Genomic DNA, 11,654 nt, shown 5'->3' with positions numbered 1-11,654 from the left:
TATTGTGAAGATATGGTGTACCCTAGTTCCAAGTCAACACCTAGGGTCGACCCTAAAGTCAAGTAATCCTATAGGGATTCTTCTTGAATTCTCTTATAATGATCTTACCTACTAAATGCTAGAGGTTAAGATCAATATGTGGAATTTCAAGTTGAGTAAAAAGAAGAGTTTTGAATTTCTAATGGTGGGGGTACCTTTTCTAATTTTCTAAGACTAGTCAATAGGGAAGTCCTATGGCTAGACCTAGGCTACTAAAGAAGTTTCTAGACCTCAACCAAAAGTGAGGTCAACAGCCTCACTCTCAATTCTTACGTTCATCCTTCGGGATAGATACATGATTTGAGATAAAGTGCTCTTTCATCTAAACTATGAAAATTATGGGGTCAGTTTGACTTCATCTTTTTCAAAACTAAATTTTTTAAAACGTCCTTCCGAAGCGGGCAACGGGATTTCAATTCCGATGACCGACAACTTCTTACGGGCAAACCCCACACCAAAAATAGTGCCGACACTCCTCTCATGAGAGGGGGGAGGGCTAGAAGCCTGAAGAAGACCAAAGGCCCATTTGGGGCAGCTTATAACTGTGACCAGTGTTTTCAAAATGACGTCTTATTTTGAACATTGGAGCGCTCAATGAAAAATAGTGTTTTCCTTTGTTTTAATAAATGTGGCCACTGGATAGATCCCGCGACCCGCCTGTTTTACCCGCGTCGCGAGATTTTTTTCGTCCGCGCCCCCCTTCTCCCCGTCTCCTGTGGGAAAAAATTTGCGTGCGATAGACGTACGCAGCGCTGCGTGCGATATTGGGGTTATACCGAGGGTACAAGGGAGTTACATCTACGGTATAGCCCTTTGTAACCTCCCTGTAACTTGCTGCAACCTATCTGTACCCTAAAATAAGTTTCGCGCTTCTGTTATCATATATTAAGAGGTTACACGTAAGTTACAGGGAGGTTACAAGGGCTTATACTGTAGATGTAACTCCCTTGTACCCTCGATATACCGCACGCAGTGCTGCGTACGTCTACCACATTGTTTAAAAATTCATCTCCACTGCTCCTTCTTCCCCGTTCGTCGACCCCAGCACTGAAGCTCACGGTCCCTGGAAGCCCTGCAGTCTCTCCGCGTCGGAGGATCCGATAGCACCGTTTCATTCTTCTACATACTCTGCATTCAAAACCTTCTTACCTTTTCGTATGTTCTCCCTCTTCTTCTTCTTCCTTCCTTAACCCTTTTCCCCACCTAGTCGTTTCACCGCCGCCTGTAAACAATGGGAGAGGACGGCCATGAGAGGGCTTTGGAGCAGTTTCGGGTGACAGTGGTGGGAAGCGACAATTGGGGAAGCGTAACCGCCACGCTTGTGGCCTCAAATACCCTCAAACTTCCATCCTTCCGTGGTGTCTTTCTCTCCTTCGTTTACAAAAAGAATGCGCCTTAATGGAAGTAATTTGAAAAATTCTTTCCATATGAAATGAGGATGTGGGTGTTTGAGGAGGTGCTGCCCTGCGGCGAGAAACCCAGTGACGCCATTAATAGGACTAATGTGAGTAGTTTTGATTCATCAACTTGGTTTGTTCTTAAAAAAATAGTGTTTAATTGTTGATTACTTGTGATTATTATACAAATTTGATTGGGTTTAGGAAAATGTCAAGTACCTTAATGGTGTAAAGCTTGGAGAGAATGTTGTGGCTGATCCTGACCTTGCTGATAATGTCTGTTTATGAAATGTTGAAGTTGTTTAGTTTATAGTGTTTTGTATATTTTGTTAATTAAAGAAAGGAAGATTTTTACACATACCACTCAAATGGAAGACATAGGAAAGATCTGAATCATTGTTGATTAATCTAAGCAACATCATAAATTTTCATGCAAGATTGTATTGAACAAACTACATTACATTTGACTTGGAGGAATATCACATGCATGTAGATTGAAAGTGAGTTTTTTTTGTACTGTAATGAAGTGGTTTTCTTGGTTCTCAACCGTCAAATGTGTAGTCGTTACAGTTCCATTACAAACAACAACACTGTACAGTGCTAGAATGGTCATTTATCCATAAAAATATTGCAAATCAGCTGTTTTTCAAACACACAAACCAAACAACTAAACAACTTATTCAGATTAGATGCTGAATTGTCATTTATCCATAAATAACTGCAAATCAATTATTTTTCAAACACATAAACCAAACAACAAACCAGCTTATCAGGATAAACTGTTGATTAGTTGTTTATCTGAATAAGTTAGTTAAGCTGCAACTGCCCCAAATTTAGAGAAGGAACTGAAGTCCGGTGTCACTTCGTCGTAGACCATCTCTCACTTACCGCCGTCACCAGCACTTGTCGGTCGACCACCTATCGCCCACTGCTGCTGACCACCACCTATCATCACTTGTCGATTATTGTCAATCAATATCAGTTGTCGTTCACTTCTTCCGAAAAATTCATCAGCGCACTGACTTTGTATTTCGGGAGATTGTGTAACATTTTTCCGCCAATAAGACAAGAGACTGTACTTGTAATTTCTAGTCTATATTGGATCTCTTTAGTTGGGCCAAGCTCCTTGATTTTTTTTCCCTTTTAAGGATTTTCCATATAAAAACTTATTGTGTCTCTACTGGTTATTTTCTTTCATATGAGTGTGTATTGTCTCGTTCAGCGTTAAGACGAAAATCGATTACTCCATCACCACGAATCTTTAGCACACATCATACTATTAAATGTACAATAACTTATAGTCAATCAAATTTTATTTAAGTAATATATTATATAAGTATAGAACATTTAATAAGTTACTCATTGAACCAAAAACGAGTTTGTTTATGAATATTAATAAATGTATTAGAATATATTCAAATTTAATTTATTTAACCATCAAGTTTTAGAAAAATATTCAAACTTGTCTATTTGCTAATTTGACCAAACAGGATTGAATATTAATTAAGCCCAATTCACATTATTCATCGAGTGCATTGATTCATTTGTAATCCTATGCTTCATCAAGCATCCCAACATTTTTTTTTTTCAATATATACAATGAATATAATATCACATCATAATCTAAACTACATAATTTTTGTTGATTCAAGACAAGATTTTTTCTGTCCAAAAACACCCAAAATTCAATGCAATTTTGCTTGTACGATAAAATTTTCATTAACAACCATCCATCACAAAACCCTACTCGCAAACTCACTCTAAAAAAATTTTTTTCTATCATAATTTTGCTATAAATATTCTTCTGTTAATGTATTGCAGACTTTTGCAATCATCTTGTGACTGAATAAAGTTATCATTTATTAGAGATTGATTTGTGAATATTTTGTGATGACGATCAGGAAGACTTAGAAGGAGTTATTTGCATTGCTTCCGTCCGACCATAGGTAGGAGAAAATCTTGCATGAACTTCTTTAGATTGGAAGCCTGACGGTCATCAATCGGTTCATCCGATCAACTTTGTTTGACTTAAAATTTGCCGACCCAAGATAATTTGCGACCCTATACTCCAGTTCTAAAGAATCATCCAAGGACAATTCAGACGTTGAAGATGAACGGATATGTTAGGTATGACTCATATACCATTTAAGGGACAGATCCTGGAGAGGAGCAGAAGCATCTGTCCAATTGGAAGAGTTTTTTCGTTATGTGGGTTGGGGGTGCGGGACATTGTAAGCATCTTTGTCGAACCTCGTTAAATATTTGTGTTATTCTGAATTTGTGTTGATTCTTGGTTTATTTGCCCTAAAATTATCAACAAGTGGTATCAGTACGAGGTTCTAGGGCAGAAGAGATCGTTGCAGGAGGGACGAAGAAAGATCAGTGGTTATGTGAGGATTCAACGATTTGGCTGAGGAGTTCGGCGAATTCGACAAGGCTTTGACGTTTCGACAAAGGAAGGACAACGATTTGGCTTTGGCAAATTCGAGGAAGGATCCGTCGAGGGATTTGGCAAATTCTTCGATTTAGCTATTTGGCTTTGGAGAATTCGACGAAAGGTTCTGCAAGGGATTCAACAAATTCGTTGGTTCAACGATTTGGCTTCGGCGCGAGACAAAGAAGATTGTTGACATGATTAATTTCAAATGAAAATTTCAGGTGCAAAATTTGAAGTAATGAAGTTTGATCAAACCAGAAACTTCGGATTGTGCAAACAATGGTAAATGATTTGTTAGTACGACAAAAAATCTTGAAGGCTTTGCGGACAACAAAATTAGATACTATGGAGAATGAAGATTGAGAAGAATTACTACAACGAGCTGCAGCAATCATACGTTTATGTTTGACAAATAAGGTTATGTATCACGTAATGAATCTAAAATTTCCAGGAGAGATATGAAAGAAATTGGAAATTCAGTTTATGTCCAAATCCTTAACGAATAAATTTTATTTGAAGCAAAAGTTGTATGGGTTGAAGATGCAATAAGACTCTGATCTTTCGCAGCATGTGCATGTCTTCAATAAAAAAATCACAGATTTATCATGGCTTGATGTGAGTATTGAAGATGAGGACCGAGCAATGATTCTGTTGTATTCATTGCCTTCTTCTTATGAACACCTGGAGACTATTCTTACATATTGAAAAGAAATTATCAAAGTTGATGAGATTACTGCAGCATTGTTGCTCACAACCAGTGGAAACAGAATGCAGAGGAAAGCTATCATGACAACATTTTATATGTCAAGGGTAATCAGGATCGTGAAGGGAAGAAAGAGAATGAGAGTTCTGGAAGACGAAATTACATATCAAAATCTAAAAGCAAAAAGACGATTCTTTGCTATAAGTGCAAGAAGTCAGGTCATATGAAAAGAGATTGTTCAAAGCTCAAGAAGTTGACTGAGGAGAAAATTGATGCATCATCAAAGTCTACAAATGTGCTGGAGAGTGACATTTCAGATTGCAGCGATGGTGATATGCTTTCAGTTTCATCAACTCGTTCTTGAATGCATGAATTCTTGATTCGTGATGCTCTTATCACATAACACCTAATGTGGAGTGGTTTACTTCATACATATCATCTAATTTTGGCTTTGTCTATTTAAGTGATGATAGATGTTGCAATATTGTTGGTATTGATGAAGTCAGAATTAAGATGTATGATGACACTGCTAAAACATTATGTAATGTCAGACATATTCTAGATTTGAAGAAGAATTTGATTTCGATAGGTAATTTACATATAAATGGTTTTATTGCTAAAGTAGATAAGCATAAAAAAACCATCAGAATTGTTAAGGGTGCACTGACTGAGATGAAAGGAAAGTTAACTCCAGGTAATATCTACAAACTGTTGGGGAATACAGTTGAAGGTGGAGTTCATTATGTGGAGTCAGATGATGATAACACAAAATTGTGGCACATGCGTCTTGGTCATCTCAGTGAACGTGGGATGACTGAATTGCATAGAAAAAACCTGTTGCATGGTGTTAAAAGCTGTGAGCTTGATGTTTGTAAGTTTTGTGCTCTTGAAAAATAGACTAGAGTCAGTTTCATGAATGTAAAACACAAAATTGAATAGATTCTTGATTATGTGCATTTTGATGTATGAGGCCCTACCAGGGAATCGTCATTGAGAGGATCTCTGTATTATGCTATCTTTATTAATGATTTCTCTAGAAAAATTTGGGTGTATTTCTTGAAGCAGAAATCAGAAGTATTCTCTAAATTCAAGTTGTGGAAAGCTGAGGTAGAAAATCAAACTGATAGAAAGATCAAATATTTGAAATCTGATAATGACATAGAGTACACATATTCTTAGTTTTAGAAATTTTGTGGGGAGCATGAAATTCAGAGGCATTTTTCAGTGCGCAAAATACCATAACAAAATGAGGTTGTAGAAAGGACGAACAAGTCTTTAACTGAAATAGTAAGATGCTTGAGAATGAATGCAAGACTTCCTAAAAGTTTTTGGACAGAGGCTGTGAATATGACATGCTATCTCATAAATAGATCTCCTCGGACATCATTGGATGACAAAGTTGCAGAATAGGTATGTACAGGCAATGCAGTTAATTTTGATCACTTATGAATTATGATTGTCCTGCTTATGTGCATGTACGTAGTGATGAAATATCAAAACTTGATGTAAAATCAAAGAAGTGCATCTTTTTGGGCTACAAGAAAGGTGTGAAAAGATATAAGTTTTGGGATCTGATTACAAAGAAGATGGTGATCAGTAGAGATGTCGTTTTTTATGAGCAATTTATGTTGCAACAACATCAAGACAAAGTGCCAGAAAATAGCTCGACTTCAGATACAGTGCAGATGTATTTAGAACAACATTTAGAAATAACTGAGAGAGTCAAATATTCAAATCCAACATCAGATGATTCTAATACAGATAATTTGCAGAATTACAATATAGTCAGAGGCAGACAAAGATGCACCAATATAAGACCTCTTAGCATATTGGATTATGAGACTTAATCTCTTGCGCACTTCTCATTAGTAATGATGATCCACTCACCTTTTAAGGAGTTATCACTAGTCAGGAGAAAGAGAAATAGATGGGTGCAATGGTTGAGGAGATGAAGTTTTTTACAGAAAAATCACACATAGGAGCTAGTTCAGCTTCTTGAGGGAAAGAAGGCTATTGGGTGCATATGAGTATACAAAAGGATAACAAAAATATCAGAAAAAGAAGTAAAAAAGTTCAATGCTCGACTGGTAGCAAAGAGATTTTTACAGCAGAAGGGGGTAGATTATGATAAAATTTTCTCATATGGTCAGTCATACTTCAATCAGGGTAGTACTTGCATTAGTAGCCATTTGGGATTTGCATTTAGAGTAGATGGATGTTAAAACTGCATTCATGCATAGTGATTTTAAGGAGCAAATTTATATAGAGCAGTCAGAATGGTTCACTCAACTTGGACAGGAGCATCTAGTTTGCAGATTAAATAAATTGTTGTATGGGCTGAACCTATCTCCAAGTCAATGGTACAAGCGACTTGACTCCTACATGATTCAGATTGGCTACAAGCGATGTGCGTATGATTATTATGTTTATGCTAAGAGCCTTGACGATGATATTATTATTATTTTTGCTATTGTATGTCGATGACATACTAATTGCTTCAAATAAGATGCATGATGTCCTTGGTTTGAAAGCTTTATTGAGCTAGAAATTTGACATGAAAGACTTGGGTCCAACAAAAAAGATTCTTAGAATAGAGATTCATTGAGATAAAGGCTCAAGATAAATGTGTTTCTCTCAACGAGGCTATATTGAGAAAGTGCTTGATAAGTTTGAGATGAGCTAAACAAAGCTTGCGAACACTCCATTAGCAAATCATTTTAAGTTTTCTTCAAAACAGTGTCCAAAGACAGATAGAGAAATCGAAGACATGACAAATGCTCCATATGTCAGTGCAGTTGGCTGCTTGATGTATGCAATGGTAGCACTTGCCCTAATTTGACTCATGTTGTTAGTGAAGTCTGCAAATACATGTCTAAACCTGGAAGACAACATTGGGAAGTCTTCAAGTGAATTTTCATGTATCTAAAGGGTATTGTAGGATATGAAATTACTTTTTGTAGTCAACAGAATTATCCTTCAGTTGTGGGGTACGTGGATTCAGACTATGCAGGTGATTTGGATGACATAAGGTCTACAACTGGTATGTGTTTACTCTTGGTGGAGGGCCTATATGTTGGAAATCAACAGTTCAGTTTATTGTGACATTATCTTAACTAAAGCTGAGTACATAGCAATAGTTGAAGCTGCTAAAGAAGTCGTATGACTTACTGGGCTAGTAAAGGAACTAGGTGCTGAGTAAGGTGGAGTTCAGTTGCATTGTGATAGTCAAACTGTCATTTATCTGGCCAAGAACCAGGTGTATTATGCGAGAACTAAACACATTGATATCAGGTATCCAAGATCAGAGAATTGATTGCTTCTGGTGATATTTTGTTGCAAAAAGTTAATACAGTTAATACTAATGAAAATGCAAGCAACTGATATGTTGACCAAGTCAGTTACTATCAACAAGTTCTTGCATTGTTTGAACTTGTTAAATATTCACAAGTTCTAGAGAAGCATGGTAGCTCAACCCACTTTGGTGCATGTGAAACTCCTAGGTATATTTCTCCTAAAGGGTTGAGTATTCGCCAAGATGGAGATTTGTTAAGTACGACTCATATACCATATAAGGGACAGATCCTAAAGCAAAGCAAAGTGAAGTAGAAGCATTTGTCCAATTGGAGAAGTTTTTCGTTATATGGGTTGGGAGTGCGGGGCAAAGCCCTCGCGGTACGGTATAAGGGCAATTTTGTAATTACATATTTTACGTGAAGGTTATATATATATATATATATATAATGGGACATTGTACTCCTTTTCTGAATTGAAAGAAAAGCCGCTGCTCTGCTCCCGATGATGTAGGCATCTTTGTTGAACCTCATTAAATCTTTGTGTTTTCCTTCTAGATTTGTGTCGGTTCTTGGTTTATTTGCTCTAAAATTCTCAACAGGGGCTCTTTCAGCCGAATTCCTGAAGCTTAAGTTTTTTTCTTTTGAAAAATATTTTTGTAAACAATTAGAATGGACAACTTTGTAAACATGAAAATTTAGTAAATATGAAAATTTTATATACATATATTGTAATGAAATGAGAAAGTTCGATTGTCTTTAGTACCTTTTGGTTTTTACTTTTGTTGTACCTTTGTGATGGTTTGTGCGATACTATGTTTGTCTAGTGATCGAGGTTTCATATGAGGTTGTTGTCTTTTAACTTCTATGACCTGACACAAGTCTTACCTTGCCAATCTAATTTTACTTTTGCTCAGATTCGTCCCTTGGGTCAGTTTTCGCCTTTGTCGAGACCTAAGTGAGTCTCATCGCTGCCTTTTCGAAGGTCACCTCCTTGACTTTACACTAGGGCAATTTCAGCCGCACTCTTCACAGAGCTTCTCACTATTGGGTGGGAAACCACCTTCAGGCTATTTTCGAGTCAAGTTTTTAGACCAACTTTTTCAGTGCTTGGCATTGTGGGTCGAATGTGGGACCGATCAGATGAACTTAGCGTCGCGGTCAGTAGCTTTTATGCTTCTGAATGCCCAAACAATCTTGGCATATCAATTGATCGTCTTTATGTTTCTGACTAACTAGATGAACTTGGCGCTGTGATTGAGAGTCTTTATTATTTTTGACTGACCAGAAGATCTTGGCATCGTGATTGATGGTCTTTATTATTTCTGACTGACTGGGCGATCTTGACATCATGGTTGATAATCTTTATTGTTTGCGTGACTGACCGACAAACTTGGCATCGTGAATGACAGTTTTTATTGTTTGGCTCACGTCTTATATGTATCAAGGCCTAAGTCACCCTATTAGACTGTAGTCTCGATCGGTCCCCACCTTTCGTCATGTCTTAGGAGAATCTTGTTGCAGTCTTCGCTGGGGTAACCACCGAGACTCGTCAACAGGGTGATTTATTTCGTACCATTTGTAGAGCTTGTCGCTACTGGGTAGGCAATCACCTCCAGGGATTTATCCAACTCAAAATTTATGACCATGAATCTTTGATATGAGCGTTGCAATATACTTATCCGGTCATACCACTATAGGTTGTAGCCGGTGCTATTCCACTGATTTAATTTCCTAAGGTGTCAATTTGACCTGAGGAGAACGTTAGGGAAATCTATGTTAAAGGATGAGACAAATCTCAGGCATACCTTCTATTCACTAGGCAGGGATTCAACCGCCCGGGATCATTTCGGCGATGTGTTGACTTTCTAATGGCATGATGATATATTTTATAAATTATTTTAACCGTTGGGGATCGACCGTTCGTTTTGCAGTATTCACTTCATAGTTAAAGCCATCATGAAAAACTCCAAAAATGACGCTACAAGTGTCAGATCTGCTGAGTAAGATATATTCTTACCACATTTTTTTTGTTATGAGTGTCTCTGAGATATATTTCTCCTAGTTGGCATCGCTTCCCTTCTTATTGACGGCATGTTCTACACTCACCGCACCTTTTAGAATATTGAATCCAAATATGTCCTATGAGGCATGTCCAAGGACCAAAGCGATAAGAATCAGAGAGAAGAGAGATAGAGAGATAAAGTGAGGGGAAGATCACACACATACTTGCCCCCTCGATGTGAACTGGGTCATTCTCGGACTCTATGACCCATTTTATAAATAAAAAGAGATATTACAGGGATGAGGAGGAGGGAGGACTCCCTCTACAGTATGAGTCAAAATTTAAAAGCCAAAAAGCCCCTTTACAATTATTGGACCACATATTTATAGAATATGTAGGGCTAATAAAATAAAATTACATCTTTGACCCACTTTTATGAGGGGATTATAAGATATTACAGTCTTTTCATATTTCCATGATCACTTTTAGCATCTTTTGATGTCTTTGGGTTCTCCACCTGGCCGATTCCTCCTTTGGTCTGCCGAGATATCGTTGGTTGGGCATTCCGGTGGATGTCGGGCGACCTTTATGTTTAGAAGTTGTCCGGGTTTGAACATTGCACATGGTTGGGTCTAGATGACTGATCGATCAGTTCTAGGCGGTCGGCCTAAGATGGCCGACTGATTACCTGAGAGGCGACAACCGACCAAAATTGGCTAGCCGACATTTTGCTGACTGCTTAGTTGATAAGTCACATGTCTTCACATTTTATGTCATACATGCTTATCCGCTTTCGGGCGGCCAGGAGGGACCTTGGCAAGTCAACCTCAGGACGCCTGACCTGATCGGCCATGAGTTCTCCATTTGAACGCTTAGCCTTTGATCTTATTCGTCAGACTGTTTTGAGATCCATGCATGCCATTTTTTAGTTTGCAATGTCATTAATAAATTCGTCACAAGAACTGTCCATCCATCACTAATTTCTCATTATTATTTTAACAAAATTGATAAAATGTAAGAATTTTGTTAAAAATTTGTCTCAAATTTATACATCCATCATAAAACAATAAAACATAGCATAAGCACAAAATAATCATGAAATTTTATTTGAATGCACACAATTTTAATGGGCAACCATCTTAATCTTCACCATCACCTTACTCATGTACTTAAAAAAAGGAAATATACATGCATAGCACCCAAGTCTCATGCATCTATTTATCTCACACCTAAATTTTAATTTTTAAAAGCTAAGCACATTTTCCTATGTATGCAAAGATATATAAAAAGGTGAATTGCAGTATTTCACAGGTATATTGCTTTAAATGTAAAAAATAAAAAAAAAAATTGTAATATTTTTTTTATATCATTTAAGAAAATTGGTGATACAAATATAAAAAATACTATTTAATATAAGAATTATGTGTAATGTGTAAATGACCCTCCTACTACTACTACTAAAACAATAGATGCAATGCAAGTAGCGGAGTACCCCTATTTTTTGTTAATTTAAAGGTTATTAGGAGGGGGTGTGCATTCAAACCCGTAAAATTGAATCGAAACGATCAAGTTTGATTGGTTTGGTTCAGTTTAAAAATTTGATTTTAGTTTTCAACTTTTAAAACTTTAATATTTGATTTTCGATTTTCAGTTCAGATTACATTTCATTTGATCGAACAAACTAAAAAATATGTATCTTATTCAATAAATTTTATTATATTTTAATTTCATTTCAAATAATCTATAAAAATATTTTCAATATTTAATGTTTCATTGAAATAAA

Source organism: Phalaenopsis equestris, unplaced genomic scaffold (assembly GCF_001263595.1).
Source record: "Phalaenopsis equestris unplaced genomic scaffold, ASM126359v1 Scaffold000803, whole genome shotgun sequence".
Taxonomy (NCBI): Eukaryota; Viridiplantae; Streptophyta; class Magnoliopsida; order Asparagales; family Orchidaceae; genus Phalaenopsis; species Phalaenopsis equestris.
The sequence above is the reverse complement of the archived record's forward strand: the minus strand, read 5'-3'. Positions refer to the sequence as shown.